General features: G+C 37.5%; 1 long non-coding RNA gene across 2 annotated transcripts in view; it reads right to left on the minus strand.

Annotated features, from left to right (window-relative positions):
* Positions 1-23,209, minus strand: part of LOC144308150 (uncharacterized) — a 256,483-nt gene that overhangs the window by 200,403 nt on the left and 32,871 nt on the right. For both annotated transcript variants that reach the window (XR_013374768.1, XR_013374767.1), the window contains exon 3: positions 6,295-6,425. This is a non-coding gene — a long non-coding RNA (uncharacterized LOC144308150). The remainder of the gene's footprint in view (positions 1-6,294; positions 6,426-23,209) is intronic.

Raw genomic sequence — 23,209 nt, forward strand, 5'->3', positions numbered from 1 at the left:
TAAAGCCAAAAGTACTGGCCACCTCAGGGGCCAAGGGATCTCCAGTATCAGCTTCTTCTAAAGCCCCTAACACAGATATCACCAGACATTCCTTTCAGTAATGCCACAGCTTTGCAAAGCTATAGTTTTGGTTTTGTGAATTAAGAAAATGTTGAAAGTTCAAGCAGTCCTGGCCCCCAGCTGGTGTTGCTAATTCATGCAAGGAACTGGACAAATGGTGGAGAGGAGGTCAGAGGAGAGTATGTGAGGTCCACAACTGACCTTTTTCAGGGAATTTCTGGGGCATTCTATCTAGGATCCAGTGAGACAGAAGGGGTAACTATGTGAGGTGGTAGATATGTTAATTAGCTTGATTATGGCAGTTATTTCACAATGTGTACATATATCAAAACGTCAAGACACATCAGTACATAACCCAGAAAATGACCTGAAGACTGGCAGAACGGACTCTCCACAATTAAATGTAGATGAGAAGCCATATTGAAGATGGTTGGAAGACATGTTGGGGAGCTAAATAGACCTGTGGAACTATCCATGGCAGAGAGGGATGCTACAGGGGCAGAAAGAAGTGAGAAACAGACTCTCACACCAGGGAGCCTTCATGGGGAAGACGAATCCTCATGACACTCAGGTTTGAAAAGTAGAGGGGCGGAATTTTGCAAGTTCTTACAATCAGCAAGGCTTAAAACCTGGAACTTTAAAATCAGCTGGCTTGTGGGAAAGTCAGGAGGGTGAGAAGAAACGGAGTCCCTATCTTTAAAGAGACAGTACTGCAAATAGCCCCATGGAGATATAGCATAGAAGCAGCAGTTTGAAAAATGCCCAGGGTATACAAGAGGGAGATTTGTTTACTAATCTCAGAGAGAGTGCTGGAGGGGCAGAGATTGTGGGAAGACTTCTCCAGAAACAAAGGAGCTGGTGGGCAGCATTTCCCTCCCCTGCCCCCCATCCTAGATACAAGGACACCTACTGGAACCAATGCTACATAACTTGCTACCTAAGTTGATAACACTGCTGTCCTGCCTGCTATGTTTTCCTGTGGATTTTTGCCTACCAGCCAGGCCTCAGTTCCAAGTCCCCTCCCACAGTAGACCTATGCAAACCTTGCTAACACCATGAGCTCTGCCTCTGCTTGCTTCTGTGAATCTGCCCCTTCTGACCTGGTGGCTGCAGATCCCCTCCTATAGTGGACCAGAGTAAACCCTGAGTCTTACCTGTGAGTCCCACCCCTGTGAGCTTCTGCAGATCTTTCCTCTCCAACACATCCTGCTTTGGTCCCTGGCAGCTGTAGGTTCCCTCCTACCCATGTGGGCCTTATTGGCATGGTACACCCCACCTCTGCATTCTCCTGCAGTTCAGTGCTACTGTATCTCTAGCAAAGGCCTGGTCTGACTCAACTTAAGCCCAAGGGAGGCCCAGACTGACCCACTAACAACACAAGGACCAAACCCTTCCCACAACAAGCAGAGAGGGCCATTGCAGATTTCTGGACTGAAGGCAAAAGCAGCTCAGCCACAACAGCAGGGCATATGCAACGCACATAAGAGACACCCCTGAAGTGGCAGGTTCTAGTAAATAGGGCACACTGCACTGCAGGGCACTACAGGACTTCTCCTTCCTAACATCACTACCTTCAAGGGCAGGAGTATAGCTGACTTTCCTAACACATTGAGACAGATGCTGAGAATTAGCCAAAGCAAGGAGACAGAAGAATATGTCTCACATGGAAGAATAGGGTAAATCATAGCAAGAGAGCTAAACAAAATGGAGATAATTAATATGCCTGATAGATAATTTTTTTTCTGATAGATAATTTAAAGTGATGGTCATAAAGATACTCACTGGACTTGAGAAAAGATTGCAGGACCACAGTGAGACCCTCAACAAAGAGACAGAAAACATAAAAAAGAACCAATCAAAGTAGGAAAAAATAGTAGACCAGTGGAAGCAGAAGAACAGATCAGTGAACTGGAGGAAATAATACTGGACAGCAATCAAGTGGAACAGGAGTAAGAAAAAAAACACAAAATGAAAATAGACTTAAGGAACTCAATGACACCATCAAGTGTAATAATATTCACATTATAGAGATCCCAGAAGAAGAAGAGAGAGAAATGGGGGCAGAAAATTTATTTGAAGAAATAACTAAAAACTTTCCAAATATGAGGAAGGAAACAGAAATCAGGCCAAGGAGGCCCAGAGAGCCCCCAACAAGATGAACCCAAGGAGGTCCACACCAAGACACATAATAATTAAGATGGCATAAAGTAGTGATAAAGAGAAAAATTTAAAAGCAGCAAGAGAAAACAGCTATATACAAGGAAAACTCCAAAAGGCTATCAGTGGATATTTCAGAAGAATCTTTGCAAGCCAGAAGCGAGTGGCATGATATATTCAAAGTGCTGGAAAAAAAAACCCTGCAGCCAAGAATACTCTATTCAGCAAGGGTATCATTCAGAATAGAAGGAGAGATAAAGAGTTTCCTAGACAAACAAAAGTTAAAGAGTTCATGACCAATAAACCAGCCATACAAGAAATGTTAAAGAGGACTCTGAGTAGAAAGGAAAGACTGTAAGTGGGAGTAAGAAAAATAGGAAACACAAAAGCAGTAAAATTAAGTATATCTATAAAAACCAGTCAAGAGATTCACAAAATAAAAGGACATGAAGTATGATACCATATACCTAAAATGTTGGGGGAAGTGGAGTAAAGAATAGGTTCAAACATAAGTGACCATCAACTTAATATAGACTGCTATATGTATAAGATGCTATATAAAAACCTTATGGGAACCACAAATCAAAAACCAGTAGTAGATAAGCAAAAAATAAAGAGAAAGGAATCCAAAGTACATCACTAAAGAAAACCAGCAAACCAAGAAGAAAGGAACAAAGCAGAAATACAAAAATAACCATAAAAAAGTAACAAAATGGGAATATGTACATACCTATCAATAACTACCTTGAATGTAAATTGACTAAAGCCCAAATCAAAAGATATAGGGTTATAGAATAGATAAAAAAGCGGGACGCCTGGGTGGCTCAGTGGTTGAGCGTCTCCTTTGGTTTAGGTCGTGATCCTAGGGTCCTAGGATCGAGTCCTGCATCAGGCTCCCCACAGGGTGCCTGTTTCTGCCTATGTCTCTATGTCTCTCATGAATAAATGAATAAAATATTTTTTAAAAAAAGAATAGATAAAAAAGCAAGACCCATCTATATGCTGCTTATAAGAGACTCGTTTCACACTCAAAGACACATGCAGATTGAAAGTAAAGGGATGGAGGGATGCCTGGGTGGCTCAGCGGTTGAGTGTCTGCCTTTGGCTCAGGGCGTGATCCTGGGGTCCTGGGATCGAGTCCCACATCAGGCTCCCTGCATGGAGTCTGCTTCTTCCTCTGTCTCTGTCTCTGTCTGCTTCTCTCTGTGTGTCTCTCATGAATAAATGAATAAAATACTTAAAAAAAAAAAGAAAGTAAAGGGATGGAAAAGCATTTATCATGGAAATGGAAGCAAAAAGAAAGCCAGGGTAAAAATACTTATATTGGAGAAAAGAGACTTTAAAACAAAGACTGTTTTACAGAAAGAGACAAAGAGATAAAGAAGGACACTATATTGTCATAAAGAGAACAATCCAACAAGATGATGTAACAATTGTAAATATTTATGCACCCAACATGGGAGCACCCAAATACATAAAGCAGCTAATAACAAGCATAAAGGAAGTAATCCATAGTAATACAATAATAGTAAGGGACTTTTGCACCCCACTTACATCAATGGATAGATCATCCAAACAGAAAGTCAACAAGGAAAGAGTGGCTTTGAACAACACATTGGACAAGTTGGGTCTAACAGATATATTCAGGATATTCCATCCCAAAACAGCAGAATATACATTCTTTTCAAGTGTACATGGAACATTCTCCAGAATAGATCACATATTAGGTAACGAAGCAAGTCTCAACAAATTCAAAAAGATCAAAAGCATACCATGCATCTCCTGTGACCACAGTGTTATGAAACAGAAATCAACCAAAAAAAAAAAAATCTGGAAAGAACACAAATACATGGAAGTTAAATAACATGCTACTAAATAATGAATGGGTCATTCAACCAAGAAATCAAAGAGCAAATTAAAAAAAAATACAGAGACCAACGAAAATGAAACCATAATGGTACAAAATCTTTGGGATGCAATAAAAGCTGTTCTAAGATGGAAGTTTATAGCAATACAGGCCTACCTCAAAAAGTAAGAAAAAGGGGCGTGACTCAGGTCATGATCCTGGAGTCCTGAGATCCAGTCCTGCATGGGGCTCCCTGCTCAGCAGGGAGGCCTGCTTCTCCCTCTACTCCTCACCCTACTCATGCTCGCTCACTCTCGCTTTCTCTCTCTCAAATAAATAAATAAATAAATAATATTTTTAAAAAAGGGGGGGGAAACGCCTGGGTGGCTCAATGGTTAAGCATTTGCCTTCGGCTCAGGTTGTGATCCTGGAGTCCTGGGATCGAGTCCCACGTCGGGCTTCCTGCATGGAGCCTGCTTCTCCCTCTGCCTGTGTCTCTGCCTCTCTCTCTCTCTGTGTCTCTCATGAATAAATAAATAAAATCTTAAAAAAAATGAAAAAGAAGAAAAATATCAAGTAAACAACCTAAAGGAGCTCGGAAAAGAAAAAACAAAACACCAAATCAGCAGAAGGAAGGAAATACTAAACATTAAAGCAAAAATAAATGAAATAGAAACTAAAAAAAAAAACAAAAAACAAAACAAAAAAACCTCACAATAGAACAGATCAATGAAACCAGGAGGTGGTTCTTTGAGAAAATCAATAAAATTGATAAACCTTTAGCCAGACTCATCAAAAAAAGAGAGGGAGAAAGAGTACTCAAATAAACAAAATCAGAAATGAAAGGGGAGAAATAACAACTGACAGCAATACAAAGGACTATAAGAGAATATTATGAAAACTTATATGCCGATAAATTGGACCACCTAGAAGTGTATACATTCCTAGAAACGTGTAACTTCTCAAAACTGAATCAGGAAGAAATAGAAAATTTGAACAGACCAATTACCAGCAATAAAATTGAATCAGTAATCAAAAAACTCCCAATGAACAAAAGTCCAAGACCAGATGGCTTCATAGGGGAACTCTACCAAACATTTAAATAAGAGTTAATACTCATTCTTCTCAAACTTTTCCAAAAAACTGAAGAGGAAGGAAAGCTTTCAAATTCATATTATGAGACTGGCATTACCCTGATACCAAAATCAGATAAAGACACCACAAAAAAAGAGAGCTTATGGGGATCCCTGGGTGGCGCAGCGGTTTAGCACCTGCCTTTGGCCCAGGGCGCGATCCTGGAGACCTGGGATCGAATCCCACGTCGGGCTCCCGGTGCATGGAGCCTGCTTCTCCCTCTGCCTGTGTCTCTGCCTCTCTCTCTCTCTCTCTCTCTCTGTGTCTATCACAGATAAATAAATAAATAAATCTTTAAAAAAAATTTGTAGATAACACCTCAATTGCAATGAGCATGTCTAGTGCCTGGATTATACCTCACTAAAAAGAACCAGAGCTCCTCGAAAAAAAAATGGATGATTTTAATCAGGAGTAGGGAAAGTATAAGGTGGTCTTGAAATATCTTGTGCCAGAAAAATGCAGAAATGCTCAAAAACTGATGGGGTCATGTAAAAGGAAGACAGAAGCCAGCTTGAAAGGGCTCCCACTTGATAAATATGGGACAATTTGAGTACCAAAATGAATAAGGAAATGGAATAGATTGTAATACCTTGAACAAAAAATAACAATTTAATGAGACACTATTCAGTTAAAAAAAAAAAATTAAGGGTGGGTGCCTGGGTGGCTCAGTTGGTTAAGCATCTGCCTTGGGCTCAGGTCACAATCTCAGGGTTCTGGGATAGAGCCCCATATAGGAGCCTACTCCTCCCTCTGCCCCTCTCCCACTCGTGCTTTCCCTTTCTCTCTCTCTCTCTCTCTCCCCCTCTCTCTCGCAAATAAATATATAAAATCTTAAAAAAATTTTAGGGTGAGGAAGAAATGATGAAAGAAGTGTTTACAGAAGAATGCCAACTCATAAATGTGGAATTGTTAGAATTAGAAAACAAACCTTTTGCAATCATTATTGTAATACTTGATTCAGGCAACAATCATCAATAGATGTAAAATGAGTGAGTGAAAAGTTGGTAAAGAAGAATATATTCATGCAGTCTCAAAGTACCACTAGTTACAATTACAAAGAGAAAAGGAAAAAGGAGAATAAATGAGAAAAAAGGTACCTTTATAAATGTAGAAGTCTGGTGGAAATCACTTAAACCAAATGAACAAACTTATGTCACCAAAATGGGAAAAAATACCGTATTTTCTATGATGTGATGCACAGAGGACACAAATCACACATGAAGTATTCCTGCCAAAAGAAAAACAGATTCTGATCATAAGATAATAATTGTGCAAACTAAATTCAGGAGCATTATGCAAAGTAGCTGACCTGTATTCTTCAAAAATGTTGATATAATAAAAGATAGAAAAGTGCAGACATTATCTTTAAAGAAAGTAAAGGGACATGACAACTAAATGCAATGTACAAACTTTAAAGATTTTTATTTATTTATTTGAGATAGAGACAGAGAGTAAGAGAGAGCACATGAGCAGGGGAGGAAGGGCAGAGGGCAGAGGTAGAAGCAGTCTCCCTGATGCAGGACTCAATCCTAGGACCCCAAGATCATGACCTGAGCTGAAGGCAGATGCTTAAATAACTGAACTACCCAGGTGCCCTTGAATCTTGGATTTTTAAAAAGCAGTGTAAAAGATACTGTTGTTATTGATCCAAGTGAAGAAATATAACTACAGAATGTATATTAGATAACAGTATCCTATATCAGTGTTAAATTTCTTGAGTGTGATAATTTTCTTGAGTATGACAAATGTTATTATGGTTATTTTTCTTAAGAAAAATATGCTTTAACTATATATAGGTAAAATGTTAAGATGTCTGAAACTTACCTTTAAAGAGATTTAAAGGTAAATCTTTCATGAAAATGTGTGTGTGTGTGTACACATGTGCACATATGCACTTACACAGAAACACATTTAAATAGGAAACAAATTTGGCAAAATGTTAACAACTAGTGAATCTAGGTAAAGGGTATGTGGGTGTTTATTACAGTATTTTTATAACTTTTCTGTAGGATCAACAGTTTTCAAAATAAAAAGGTTAGGAAATGAAAATAACATGCAAAAAATAAAATTAAAAAAATACACTGAGCCAAAGATAAAATGCAAGAGACAAAGTTGGGATGAGCAAAGTTAGAAGTAAAGATAAAAAGTTTCTATCTATGACCTCTCATGGCTCTATTCCTAGGAGTCTATCCTGAGGCCTCAGAATATTCTATCATCTGCTATGTATTTTTTTAAAGATTTTATTTATTTATTCATGAAAGAGATACAGAGAGAGAGGCAAAGACATAGACAGAGGGAGAAGCAGGCTCCTCACAGGGAGCCTGATGCAGGACTCAATCCTGGGACCCAAGATCAAACCCTGAGCCTAAGGCAGGCGCTAAACCACTGAGCCACCCAGGCGTCCCATCTGCTACATATTCTTCACATTAGGAACTAAACACTTATGGAATAATGTTAGGATCATAAGCTCTTGACTAAGTGTCAGAAGAAAAAGATATATGAGAAATTCAAACATTCTATAGCTTCAACTATTTCATGTCTTCTTTCCTACAAACATGGTTACCAGGCCCTTCTTGTTTGGAGGACTGACTGAATTTTATTTTCCTTGGCTATAGGCATGTCATAAGGATAAGACCATTAGTTCCCAGAGGCTGGAAGGAGAACTTGATGCCAGTAATTCTAGTCACTTTTTTTTCTAAAGATTTTATTTATTTATTTGAGAGAGAGAGAGAGAGAGAGAGAGAACCTGAGAGAAAGTGAGCATGAAGGGAGAAGGGGCAGAAGGAGAGGGAGAAGCAGGCTCCCCACTGAGCAGGAAGACCAATGATGCTGGGCTCAATCCCAGGACCTGAGCTGAAGGCAGTTGCTTAAAGGACTGAGCCACCCAGGCGCCTGCCAGCAATTCCAGTCACTTCGAAATGCATTTTTGAAAGTAAGAAAAAAATGTTTATCTGGTTTTTAAGGCTTCTGTCCTCTAATATTTATATGAACCTTTTCTGAGCATATTCTGCATCTGACTCCTCTCTCTTCCCTCCCTGTCCTAGTGACCTCATCTAATACCATTGTTGATTCTTTATGTGTGTTGCCTATGAACATATGTGCATATTTACTCCTTCCTCATTCCTTTACTCATTATTTATTCATCCATCACAATTACTTATTTATGTAGGTCACTTTATTTTACGTATTTTTTAATTTATTTTTTTAGGTCACCTTATTTTACAAATGTTTTACAATTTGTTTTACAAAAATAGTTTTACAAATGTTTAAGCAGATAAGTGTTTATACTCTAAAGGGCAGGAAAGATGAACAAGAGACAAAAAATGTACTGGAGAGAACTAGATTAGAAGAGAAAGATTAACAAAGGCCTGGACTCTCTTCTTGTATCTCCATCATCATCTGCCATTTTTTCATTTTAGGGTCTGTCCTGATTTCCTGTTTTTAATGGCTCTTTACTATTTCAGATACTTTTGTGATTGTTTTGGACTCTTATTACCTGGAAAATGAAACAAGATTTGTTTGCTGTTTTCAAGCAGGAAGCACAAGGGCTCTAAAACATGTCTAGCCTGATCAAATTGGAGACAGGGGTCTGAGAATAACAGATTCAAAGCAAGGCCTCTGATTGGTCAGCCAGTTTTTACTGAGCATCTACTATTTGTCAGGCACTACTTTTAGAAGTGGAGGCAAAGATTGACTAAGATACAACCCTAACTTAGTAGTTCAAAGTATTCCATGTCAATTTCTTTTTTTTTTTTTTTTTTTTTAAAGATTTTATTTATTTATTCATAGAGACACAGCTAGAGAGAGAGAGAGGCAGAGACACAGGCAGAGGGAGAAGCAGGCACCATGCAGGGAGCCTGATGTGGGACTCGATCCCAGGTCTCCAGGATCACACCCCGAGCTGCAGGCGGCACTAAACCGCTGCGCCACCGGGGCTGCCCTCCATGTCAATTTCACGCTAGTCTCACCTGAAGGATACTGAGCAGAAGATGGTGCCCATCACATGAATGTGAATGCATCATTTCTGAATTTTATTCAGATGCTAATAACAGGCATTCAATAAAGGGTGGTCTAAATAGATTGGGAGGTTATTTGTCTTTTTTTTACAGGCAGAGGTAGGTAATCGAGTGGTGGCCTGACAAGCCCATGAACTCATCCAAGTCCCTGGATTCTTCTATCTTGCTGCTTTGTCCTTCTTAGCACACAACTTCTACCCTAAAGTTTGCCTCATGATTGCAAGGTAGCCACTGCAACTCTGGTCATTGTGTCTGTATTCCAGATTGTGGTAGAGAGGAAGACAGAATAGAGGCCAAAGGCTACTTTCCAGGTGAGTCAAACCCCTTTATTTATTTATTTTTATTTTTTCTCAAACCCCTTTCAAAAGAGCTTTCCTGGGCAGCCCCAGTGGCTCAGCGGTTTGGCACCGCCTTCAGCCCAGGCCGTGATTCTGGAGATCCTGGATCGAGTCCCATGTTGGGCTCCCTGCATGAAGCCTGCTTCTGCCTGTGTCTTTGCCTCTCTCTGTGTGTCTCTCGTGAATAAATAAATAAAATCTTAAAAAAAAAAAAAAAGAGCTTTCCTAAAATCCCACCCAAAACTTTTGCCTCTACCTCATTAGCCAGAACTTAGTTATTTGGCCACCCATATCTGTAATGAAAAATCTCAACAACCAAAAGCCAAGAGTACTGTGAGTACTTATTTGTTTCCAAGTACAAGTGCAAGCTACTTATTGTATTGGCTTGTGTTTTTCCATTGGGCCCTGGTACTTTCTAAGTTAAATTTTCTGGTTTCTATTCAACACCCAATTATCTAAAGCAACCGTCCTTCACTTAAAATACATAGTTGTTAAAATTCTGACTAAGGAAGACAGACAGTACAAATGATGTATTGAATAAAAGGGTTGAATTAATGGTGGGGCAAAGGAAGGAGACTCTTACATAAGAGGCCCCTAATTCTGCGGCTGGTCACTTCTGCTGCCACCACTCAAGGATATAAGCATATCTCCTCTTCATGCTATTAGGAACACAAATTTTGTAGGCTTAACCTTTAGAACTTGCTTGAAGTACTGAATAATGATAATAGGAGTTAGAAAGCCTTAAAAGCAGGGCTGAAACTTCCATGAGACAAATAAGAAATTCCACCTGTGGACAACAGCTTGGCCTGTGCCCATGGATTTCCACTCTGTTTGTGATCTTACCTCCCTAACTGAATGCCCTAGGGCACTAGGATATTACAGCATATTTATTATCAGAAACAATACAAGGAAGACAACAATGGAATATCTTTAGAGAACTGAAAGAAAAAGTCAACCTAAGATTCTATACCCAGAAAAAACATTTCAAAAACAAAGATAAAACAATACTTTTTTCAGACTTACAAAAGGTGAAAGAATTCATCACCAGCAGACCATCATTTTAAGAAATGTTAAAGGAAATTCTTTAGGCTGAAGGAAAATGCTACTAAAAGGATATATGGATCTCTGCAAAGGAGGGAAGAGCACCATAAATAGTAGCTACATAAGTAAATGCCTAATAATTTTTTCTTATTCTTTAAATATATTGAAAAGACATTTGATTATATAAACAGAAATAATTAACAATGTAGTGTGGGATTTATAATATATGTAAAAGCAAAATGCAGGGCAACAGTAGCACAAAGTCCAGGAGGGGGGAAATGTAAATATACTATTGTAGGGGTATTAAACTATGTATGAAGTGGTATAACAATAGTAGAAAGTTGACTGTGTCAAATTAAAAATGTATACTTAAACCCAAAAGCAACCACCGAAACAACACAAGGAGTTAAAGCTAATGGGGGGGGGGGAGGCTAATACATGGGTTAAAGGAGATAAAATGAAATAAAAAAAAAACCACTCAATTTGTTCCCATGTTTGTTAGTGGTAGTTCTTTCAGGTTGGTTGTCACTTTGACATGACCTCATTTTTGGGTTTTTTTTTAAGCACTTTCTTCTTTTCTTTTTTTTAAAAGATTTTATTTATTTATTCATGAGAGACAGAGCGAGAGAAAGAGAGGCAGAGACACAGGCAGAGGGAGAGGCAGGCTCCATGCAGGGAGCCCAACATGGGACTCGATCCTGGGTCTCCAGGATCGTGCCCTGGGCTGAAGGCGGCGCTAAACCCCTGAGCCACCCGGGCTGCCCAGCACTTTCTTATTTTCTGATACTAGAATATGCTCTCTGCCCTGGTCCTAAAATCAGCTGTTCCGCTAATAATCCCTGGTTCCTTTTATTGGAGCTGTATTTAGAAACCAAAATCTGGGTCCTGACTATGCTTGTTGCTATTGGGTATCATTGCTTCTAGGCCCTCTCAATGGATAGATCTAAGTAATATATGTATGGATACTAACCCACATGTACACACATGCCTATAATTCTGTCTTTCTCTCTCCTCCCCTATATATATCTATATTAAGCTAAATGGAAGTTTATGTCTCTGACTCTAATTCAGTATCACAGGGTTTATTCTTGCTTCCTTTCCTTGTTTACCTATAACTTTCTGACAATGAGAACCTTGGACATACCATCCACCATCCATTTACTTATTTAGCACCACTATAATGTAAAGTGATGTGAAAAATTATATCCATATGAAATCCTGTACACAAATGTTTAGAGAGCTTTATTCATACTGGCTAACAACTGAAAGCAAGAAAGATGTCTTTCATCAGGGGAATGAATAAACAAACTCTGGTGCATCCATACAATGAAATCCTGTGCGGCAGTAAAAAGAAATGAGCAACTGATTCATTCATCAACATGAATGAATCTTAAGTGCATTCTACTTAGTGAAAGAAGGCACAAAACAAAAGCTACATATTGTATACATTGTATGAGTCCATTCATCTGACACCTGGAAAGGGCAAAACTATTGAGACAAAACAATTAATGGTTGCCAGAGGTTGAGAAGACCCAAGTTGTTGACTATAAAGGGGATGCATGGGAGAACTTTTAGGGTGAATGAATTGTTTTGTATGGTGTGGGGGTGATGGATATATGATTGCATGTGAACTGTATAGAACCATAAAACTATATATTATAAAGAGTGAATTCTAATGTATGCTTTATTTATTTATTTATTTATTTATTTATTTATTTATTTATTTTTAAAGATTTTATTTATTTATGATAGACATAGAGAGAGAGAAGCAGAGACACAGGCAGAGGGAGAAGCAGGCTCCATGCCGGGAGCCCGACTTGGGACTCGATCCCAGGGCTCCAGGATCATGCCCCGGACCAAAGGCAGGTGCTAAACTGCTGAGCCACCCAGGGATCCCCAATGTATGCATTTTTTAGAAAGCTGACCTATCTTACTTGGGACAATGATGTTTTGACTGAAAACTATAAGGCTACAGACAAAAGTAACTGTATATAGTCATTGTATTTTTAGGTGGTAAATTTGTTTCTTATAAGGGTATGGGTTTTAAAATGTACTTTAAATGGGGTACCTAGGTGGCTCAGTCAGTTAAGCATGGGACTCTTGATTTTGGCTCAGTTCATGATCTCAGGGTCATGAGATGGAGCCCCACATTGGATTCCATGCTGGGTGTGAAGCCTGCTTAAGATTTTCTCTCCCCTGCCCCCCCTCCCCCTTGCTGTCTCTCTCTAAAAAAATAAATAAAATAAAAATGTTCCTTAAATATACAGATACAAGTAATTAAAAGGATAGAAAAAGATTATTATGCTAACACTAGTAAAAAAAAAAAAAACTTGAGCAGCTATATTAATTTCAAAGAAGATTTCAGAGCACAAAATACTATCAGGAATATGAAAGATCATTTTAAACTGATGAAGAAGTCAATTCTTCCGGAGGACATAATCCAAAATGCTTATACATCTAATCACAGAGCTTTAAAATATATGAGGCAAAATCTGAAAGAACTGCAGGAAGAAATAGACAAATCCACAATTATAGTTGATTTCAATGCCCCTCTCTAAATAATTGAAAGAGCAAACAAAGAAAATCAGTATAGCTATAGAAGACTTGAACATCACAGCCAACCAATTTGATCTAAGTGACATTTATAGAACACACCATGCAACAACAGCAGAATACACATTCTTCTCAATTGCATATGGAACATTTACCAAGAAAGACCAAATTATGAGCCATAAAATGAGTTTCAATAAATTTAAAAGGATATATGTCATATACAAACTGTTTTCTAGGGACAATGGAATTAAATTAAAAATCAAAAACAGAAATATATTTGAAAAATCCATATATATTTGAAAACTAACACATATAAATAACAAAATCAAAAGAATAAAATGAAAGACAAAAAGGAAACCAAGAAAAAATCAAAAGGAAAATTAGAAAGTATTTTGAATGGAATGAACATGAAAACAGAACATAACAAAATTGTGGGATGTCACTAAAGCAGTATGTAAGGGAAATTCTATAGCAATAACACTTACATTGATTTGAAATTACCTCAAATCAATTACCTCAGCTTCCACTTTAAGAAACTACAAAAGCAAGAGCAAATTAAGACCAAACTATGAAGAAGAAAGGAAATAACAAAGATCAGAGCAGAAATCAATGAACGAGATAAGAGAAAAATGGCCAGGAAAATAAATGAAACCCAAAGCTGCTACTCTCAGAACAATAAAATTGATTAACCTTTAACCAAACTGATCCAAAAAAAACCCCCAAAACCAACCCACAAATGACCAATATCAAAACAGAAAGCTTGAAATGTCCTACATTAAATAAATGGAATTTTTAGTTAAAAGCTTTCCTACAAAGAAAATACCTGACCTACATGTCTTCACTGGTGAATTCTATGAAATATTTAAGGAAGATATAATACCAGTTCTTTTTTTTTTAAGTGTCTTTTTTTTTTTAAAGAGTTCATTTATTTATTCATGACAGACACAGAAGGAGAGAGGCAGAGACTTAGGCAGAGGGAGAAGCAGTTTCCATGAAGGGAGCCCGATGTGGGACTTGATCCCGGAACTCCAGGATCATGCCCTGAGCCGAAGGCAGTGGCTCAATTGCTAAGCCACCTAGGCGTCCCAATATAATACCAATTCTTTGTAACTCTTACAAATAACTGAAAAGGAGGGAATAATTCTCAACTTATTCTTTATTTTTTAAGATTTTGTTCATTTATTTGACAAAGAGAAAGAGAGAGTGCTCACAAGCAAGGGGAGCAACAGAGGGAGAGGGAGAAGTGGGCTCCCTGCATAGCAGGGAGCCTTACATAAGGCTTGATCCCAGGATCCCGAGAGCATGACCTAAGCCAAAGGCAGACACTTAACAGACTGAGCCATCCAGGCGCCCCCAACTTACTCTTTAAGGCTGACATGGCCTTGAGACTAAAACCTGGCAAGGACATTAACAGAAGAAAAAAATTAAAGGTCAGTATTCCTCATGAGCATCAATGTAAAATCTAAACAAAATTTTACCAAACTGAATCCAACAAAACATTTAAAAATATTAAAAAGTTATCAATACATCTAGCAAAAGATATGAAAACTCTGTATACTAAATACCACAAACTACTGCTGAAAGAAATTAAACAAGACTGAAATCAATGGATATAAATGAATATATGTATTGATTAATTATAATATAATTATATATAATTAATTATATATAATATATACTATATTTATGGATCATAAGATTTAATAGGTCAATTCTCTCCAAATTGATCTATAGATTATGTAATCACCAATTCCAGTAGGCTTTTTCGTAGAAACTGACAAGATGGTTCTAAATTTCATACAGAAGTGCAAAGGACCTAGAATCGTCAAAATCACTTTTAAAAAGAGGAACAAAATTAGAAGATTAAAACTAACTTCAAAGACTTAGTATAAAGTTGCAATAATCAAGACAAAGTCAGATTGATGTCAAGATAAACAATTAGAGCAATGGAATGAATTAAATCTATACATATATGAACAACTGATTTTTGACAAAGGTGCAAAGACAATTCAGTGGAGAAAGCATAGTCTCTTCAGCAAATTGTGCTAGAATAACTGGCTATCTATAATAACTGGCAAAAGAAAAATATATTTGGAATCATACTCTATACCATAAACAAAAATGGATTCAAAATAGATCAAGGACCTAAATGTAAAAACTATGTAACTCCTAGAACAAAGCAAAAGAGAAAAACTAGCCTTAAGTTACAAAAAGATTTCCTTGAAACAGCATCAAAAGCATTATCCATGAAAAAAAAAATGGAATTTTCATCAAAATTTAAAACTTACCCTTTTCAAAAGATACTGTTAAGAGAATGAAAAAATAAGCTACAGATAGAAAAATATATCTGATATACATGTATCATATATCTGATAAAGGGCTAGTGTTGAGAATAAAGAAATCTCAAAGATCAATAATAAGAGAACAAATAAGCCAATAAATAAAGTGAAGAAGGGGTGCCTGGGTGGTTCAGTCAGTTAAGTGTCAGGGTCCTGGGATCATGTCCCGCACTGGGCTCCTTGCTTAGGGAGGAGTCTGCTGCTTCTCCCTCTCCCTCTGCTGCTCCCCCTGCTTGTGCTCATTCTCTCTCTCTCAAATAAATAAATCTTAAAAAAAATGAATAAAAGATTTTTATGGATACTTCACCAAAGAAGATATATGGTTGGAAAATAAGCACACGAAAAAATGGTCAAAATCACTAGTTATCTGGGAAATACAAATTAAAACCACAATGAAATACCACCTCTCACCTTATTTTAAATGGCTAAAATTAAGAAGACTCACCATACCAGAAACTGGTAAGGATGTGAAGGAACTATAAGTTGCATGACTGCTGATTGGAATGTAAAATGCACAATTGCTTTGGAAAACAACTTAATAGTTGTTTAGAAAGTTGAACACACATCTACCATATGACCCACCTATTGCCCTTCTAGTATTTATCCAGGAAAAATGAAAGCATACGTCCATAGTTTGAGTTGTACATGAATTTCCATAGCAGCTTTATATAATAGCCCAAAACTAGAAACCCACTCAAATATCCATCAATAGATGAATGAGTAAGTTAATTTTGATACATCTATACAATGGAATACTACTCATCATTAGAAAGGAATAAACCAGGGGTGCCTGGGTGGCTCAGTCAGTTAAGTGGCTTTGGCTCAGGTCATGGTCCCAAGTGGAGTCCCAGGATTGAGCCTTACATTGGGCTCCCTGCTCAGCAGAGAGTCTATTTCCTCTCCTTCTGCCCCTCTCCATTTGTGTTCACTCTCTCTCTCTCACTCTCTCATATAAATAAAATCTTAAATAAATAAAATAAAATAAAATAAAATGGAATAAACTGTTGATATACACAACACCATGGATGAATCTAAAATAATTATTCTGAGTGAAATAATCCAAACAAAAAGAATACACAGTAGTATAATTTTATGTATATGTAATTCTTAAAAATGCCAACTAATCTTAAGTGACAAAAAACAGATCAGTGGTTGCCTGATGTGTGATGGTGGTTGGTGAGGAGCAAGAAGAAGGGGGATAAGAAAACTTTTGGGTATGATGAATATGTTCATTTTGTTGATTGTGGTGATAGTTTAATAGGTATATATACATCAAAAGTTATGAAATTGTATACTGAAGACATGCAGTTTCTCATATATCTATTATATCTCAATAAAGGTGTTAGAAATAGGATTTTTCAATGATAGCTCAATATTCATTGCATAGTTATACTCAGCTATGTTCTCTTTGATTATCTCCAAACTTTTGGTATTATCTTTGTTCATAAATCTTTAAATGCATTTTAAGTTACTTTCTTAGGATGGTAAATTCTTCAAAATGGGACTACTGAGTAAAAGATCCTTAGGGTCTTTTTTTAAAAAAACTCTTCTTTAAAAGATTTATTTATTTATTTTAGAGAGAGAGGGAGAGAGTGTGTGTACAAGTGCATGAGTAGGGGAAGGGGCAGAGGGAGAGGGAGAAAGAGAATCTCAAGCACTTCCGCTGAGCATGGAGCCTGACTCTGACCCTGAGATCATGACCTGAGCTGAACCACCCAGGTGCCCCAGAAACTTTTTTTTTTTTTTTAAGAAACTCTTGATAAACACTGATCAATTGTTTTACATAAAGGGCATATCAATTTATACTTCTACCATTACTGTATAAATTATAGGCTTGGGTCGTTTTAAAGAAATTTATGTTCAAAACTCATTGAACACTTCACAAATACAAATGTATTCTTTTGCTTTCTGAACGACCTTTACTAATACTACTGCCCTGCTCTGAAATTATCTGAAACTACTTATCTCTGTTTCAATTATCTATCCTTAATTTTTGCTTGTTGCTATCCTGTCATTGCTTCATTTCACAAACATTCTCCCTTCCTTCAAAAATGTTTATAACAGCAATGCCTGGGTAGCTCAGTTACTTGGGCATCTGCCTTTGGCTTGGGTCATGGTCCTAAGGTCCTGGGATCAAGCCCCACATTGGGCTCTCTGCTCAGTGGGGAGCCTGCTTCCCCCTCTCCCTCTGTTCCTATCCACACTTGTTCTCTTTCTCACTCTGCACTCTCTCTCTCTCAAATAAATAAATAATCTAAAAAAATATTTACAACAGCTTTATTGAAATATAATTCACATGCCATATAATTCATCCATCTGAAGGACATAGTTCAATGGTTTTTAGAAAAATTAACAAAGCTCTGCAACTGTTACCAGAGTCAATTTTAGAACATCTTTATTACCTCAAAAAGGAATCCTGGGATCCCTGGGTGGTTCAGAGGTTTAACGCCTGCCTTTGGTCCAGGGCATGATCCTGGAGTCCCAGGATCAAGTCCCACATCAGGCTCCCTGCATGGAGCCTGCTTCCCCCTCTGCCTGTGTCTCTGCCTCTCTCTCTCTCTCTCTCTCTCTCTGTATCTCATGAATAAATAAATAAAATCTTTAGAAAAAAAAATCCTGTACTCCTTAGCAGTCACTCATTTCCTTCTGAGTCCACTAGCCCTAGGTGACCACTAATGTATTTTCTGTCTCTATGAATTTGCCTATTCTGGACATTCCATATAAATGGAATGATTACAGTATGTGGTCTTCTGTGACTGGCTTCTTTCACTTAGTATAATGTTTTCAGGGTTCATTCATATTGTAACTTGTATCAGTATTTCATTTCTTTTTTTATTGCCAAGTAACATTCATTGTACAATATACCACATTTGGCAATTCACTGGACAAAAAATAGACTATTCAACAAATGGCATTAAAACAATTGGACATCTATTCACAAAGAAAAACACCCTGGATCTAAGCTTCATACCTTATCTAAAACTTAATTTAAAATGGGTCCCATATCTAAATGTAAAATATAAAATTATAAGCCTTATATGAAGAAAAATAGGAGAAAATCATTGTCAGTGGTTAGGCAGACTTTTTTTTTTAAAGATTCTCTTTATTTATTTGAGAGCAAGTGGGAGGAGGAGCAGAGGGAGAAGGAGAAGCAGATTCCCAGCTCAGCAGGGAGCCCGACATGGGGCTCCATCTCAGGATCCCAAGATTGTGACCTGAGCCAAAGGCAGACACTTAAGCAACTGAGCCACCGAGGCACCCCTAGGCAAAGATTTCTTAGACATGACAGCAAAAATATGATCCATTAAATAAAAAGAAAGGATTCATACCCAGTATAATATATAGAACTTAGAACTACACAATTACAAAGTAAACAGCCCAGCAAAAATCTTAAAATACAACCTAGCAATCATATTCCTGGGCATTTATCCCAGAGATTTGAACATTTATGTCCACACAAATGATCACAGCAACATTATTTGCAATAGCCAAAAACCTGACACAACCAAAAAGTCCCTCAATAGTTGAATGGTTACACATACTGTGGTACATCTATACAGAGTGCTTATTCAACAACAAAAATAAGTACATGATTTACATATGCAACAACCTGGATAGATCTCAAAGGTAGACTGAGATAAAAAAGCCAATCTCAAACTGTTACATACTATGTGATTCCACCTATTTAGCATTCTCAACGTGCCAAAAGTATTGAGATGGAAAACAAATTACTGGTTGCCAGGGGTTAGGGTTGGTTCAGGGGAGGTGCAGGGCCATGAGGATAAAGAGGTAGCACAAGGGAGGTATCTGTGGTAATAGAACAGTTCTGTATCTTGCCAACTGTGGTAGTTACACAAATTTATACACAATGACAATATGGCATAGAACTATACACTTACATCATACCAGTGTCAATTCCTGGTTTTAATATTATACTACAGTTATGTTAGATGTAACCATTGAGGAAAGCAGGTGAAGGGGACATGAGACATCTCTATAGTATCTTTGCAACTTCCTGTGAATGTAAAGTTATTTCACAATAAAAGAGGTTTTTTAATGGCAAAGATCTGAACAAATATTTCACCAAAGAAAATATACGGATGGCAAATAAACATGTGAAAAGATGTTCAACATCATTAGCCATTAGGGAAATGCAAATTAAAACCACAAGGAAGGGCACCTGGGTGGCTCAGTGGGTTAAGCACTGACTTTTGATTTTGGCTCAGGTCATGATCTCAGAGTTGTGGGATTGAGCCCTGCATTGGGCTCCGGACTGAGCTTGGAGCCTGCTTAAGATTCTCTTTTTCTCCCTCTGCGCCCCTTCCCCCACTTCTGCTCTCTCTCTCTCTCATTCTCTAAGAAAAAAAAATTGAAATAAGACCCCAAGGAAACACTACATATCAATTAGAATGGCAACAATAAAAAAATACTGACAATATCAAGTGCTGACAAGGATACAGAGCAACCAGAACTCTGGAGAATACATTATCTGTTGGAATGCAAACTGATACAGCCATTCTGAAAAACACTTTGGCAGGTTACCTTTTATGAAATTAAATATATGTTTACCATATGACCCAGCAATCTCATTACCATGTATTTACCCTAGAGAAATGAACATTTACATTCATCCAAAAACCTGTACGTGAATGTTCATAGCAGCTGTATTTATAAATGCCAAAAAACTAGAAACAACTGAAATGTCTCTCAAAAGGCAAATGAATAAACAAGTGGTGGTACATCCATTAAATGGAATTCCACTCAGCAACAAAATGGAAAGAACTATTGCCAAGTGCAACAACACAAATGAATCTCAAAGGCACTGTTCTCCAAAGTCTAAAAAGGCTGCATACTATATGACACCATTTGTATGACATTTTCCAAAAGACAAAACTATAGTGATGAGAAACATAAGTGGTTTCCAAGGGGTAAGGGGTAGCTTGGATATGACGGTAGAGCAGAAGGCCAACAAATATTTTCTGCAGAGGGTCAGATAGTAAATATTTTAGGCTTTGTGGGCTGCATATGGTCTGCATCACATATTCTTATTTATTTTTGTTGTTGCTTCTGTTCTTTCTACAACACTTGAAAAATATAAAAACCATTCTTAGCTTTAGAGTCCTAAGAAAACACCATGGGACAGATTTGACTTGGATGTAGTTTGCCAATCCCTACTATAATGAGATAGCACAAAGGAGTCTAGGATGTGATGTGTGATGTAATTGTTCTGTATCCTAACTGTAGTGGTGGTTACACAGATCTATAAATGTGTTAGAACTCATAGAAGTATATATACACAAAAATGTCAGTAACATTGTGTGCTAATTAAAAAAAAAAAAAAGACCCCAGTAACCTAATCTGTACATCTCTGTCACAAGAGAGATCAAAGACTGCCTTTTCCCTAAGGAATAGAGATCAAGGAATCTTTTTTAAAATATGGTTTCTACCTATTCTATTCATAAAATTATTTACTATAGTATTTCCCTCTGTTAAAATGGCACCCTTGTTTGAATGTGATACTGAATTCAATTGTAACTCATTAGGCTATGATGATGACAACTGTTTCTTTGAGGACAGGAAAGGCACATGTTGATTATTCTCTATTACAGAGAAATAAGTGTATTTAGCACTTACAATAATGTCCAGTTTATTAGCTGAGCAATGAACATTGAAGGTCAAAGCAGTATGTGAGTTTCAGCCTGCAAACAGCAATTCAAGCCTAATTGTTTTTTTAATAAGGTGGCTTTGTAAGCACCAGAAATGATAACTTGTGTTTTAGAGAATATGCCCTTTCTTAGCTTTTCCAAACTGGAGATGAATGCTCTGGAGAAGAGGGTCACTGTACCACTTTTCCACAGGCCTTGGTTACAGTCAGATAGAAGACTCAGCATATTGTATTTAGAAAAATCCAGAGAACTGACTTCTGTGGTCTGGCCAAATGAATAAATTTTTAATGCTTCCCTAAAAATAGTCTTTTTTTTTTTTTTTTTTTTATTTATGATAGTCACAGAGAGAGAGAGAGAGAGAGGCAGAGACATAGGCAGAGGGAGAAGCAGGCTCCATGCACCGGGAGCCTGATGTGGGATTCGATCCCGGGTCTCCAGGATCGCGCCCCGGGCCAAAGGCAGGCGCCAAACCGCTGCGCCACCCAGGGATCCCCTAAAAATAGTCTTTAAGAAAATAAAAATATTTAATCTTTAGTAGTGATTCTCATGGTGGTAGGTTGTATACCTCGGGGTCAGTGATACTTTCAGAAATTCTATGACTTAATACAAGAATTGCTGGCCTGGTGAGCCCTTTGAAAAACAGTATAAAATCTTTCATCTAGGTAGTCCTTCAAACTATATTTATCAAGTATATACTTCAGGTAATCATATGATATATGACAGACATCTTTTCCTACATTTTACTATAGACACAAAAAGATTTCAAAGGTAAGCATAAAACATGAAGCACAAAAGGACAAAAGCAAAAATGAATTATTGGGACTTCATCAGGATAAAAAGTGTTTGCACAGCAAAGGAAACAGTCAACAAAACTAAAAGGCAACCTATGGAATGGGAGAAGATATTTGCAAATGACTTATCAGATAAAGAGCTAGTATCCAAAATTTATAAACAACTTATCAAACTTTACACCCAAAAAACAAAAAATTCAGTCAAGAAATGAGCAGAAGACATGAACAGATATTTCTCCAAAGAAGACATCCAAATAGCCAATAGACACATGAAAAAATGCTCAACATCACTTGGCATAAAGGAAATACAAATCAAAACCACAATGAGATACCTGTCAGAATGGCTGAATGAACAACTCCAGAAACATGACACATGAAAAAATGCTCAACATTACTTGGCATAAAGGAAATACAAATCAAAACCACAATGACCTCACACCTGTCAGAATGGCTGAATGAACAACTCCAGAAACAGCAGATATTGAGTAGGATGCAGACAACGGGAAATGCTCTCATACTGTTGGTGGGTATGCAAACTGGTGCAGCCACTGTGGAAATAGTATGGAGGTTCCTCAAAAAGTTAAATATAGAACTACCCTATGACCCAGCAATTGCACTATTAGGTATTTATCCAAAGGATACAAAAATAGTGATTTGAGGGGGCACATGCACCCCAATGTTTATAGCAGCAATGTCAACAATAAACTATGGAAAAAGCCCAGATGTCCACTGACAGATGAATGGATAAAGATGTGGTGCAGGTGTGTGTGTGCACACGCGCGCGCGTGCACGTGCACACACACACACACACACACACACACACACACTGGGATATTATTCAGCCATCAAAAGAATTAAATCTTGCCATTTGCAATGCCATGGGTGGAATTAGAGGGTATTATGCTAAGTGAAATAAGTCAGTCGGAGAAAGACAAATACCATATGATTTCACTCGTGGAATTTAAGAAACAAAACAAATGAACATAGGGGAAGGGAAGGAAAAATGAAATAAGATAAAAACAGGGAGGCAAACCATAAGAGACTCTTAACTCTAGGGAACAAACTGAGGGTTACTGGAGGGGAGGTCAGTGGGAGGATGGGGTAACTGGGTGATAGGCCTTAAGGAGGGCACTTGATGTGATAAGCACTGAGTATTATATGCACCTGATGAATCACTAAATTCTACTCTTGAAACTAATAATACACTATATGTTAACTAAATTGAGTTTAAATAAAAAATTTTAAAAAGAGAACCCCCTTTTTGCTAT

Source organism: Canis aureus, chromosome X (assembly GCF_053574225.1).
Source record: "Canis aureus isolate CA01 chromosome X, VMU_Caureus_v.1.0, whole genome shotgun sequence".
Lineage (NCBI taxonomy): Eukaryota > Metazoa > Chordata > Mammalia > Carnivora > Canidae > Canis > Canis aureus.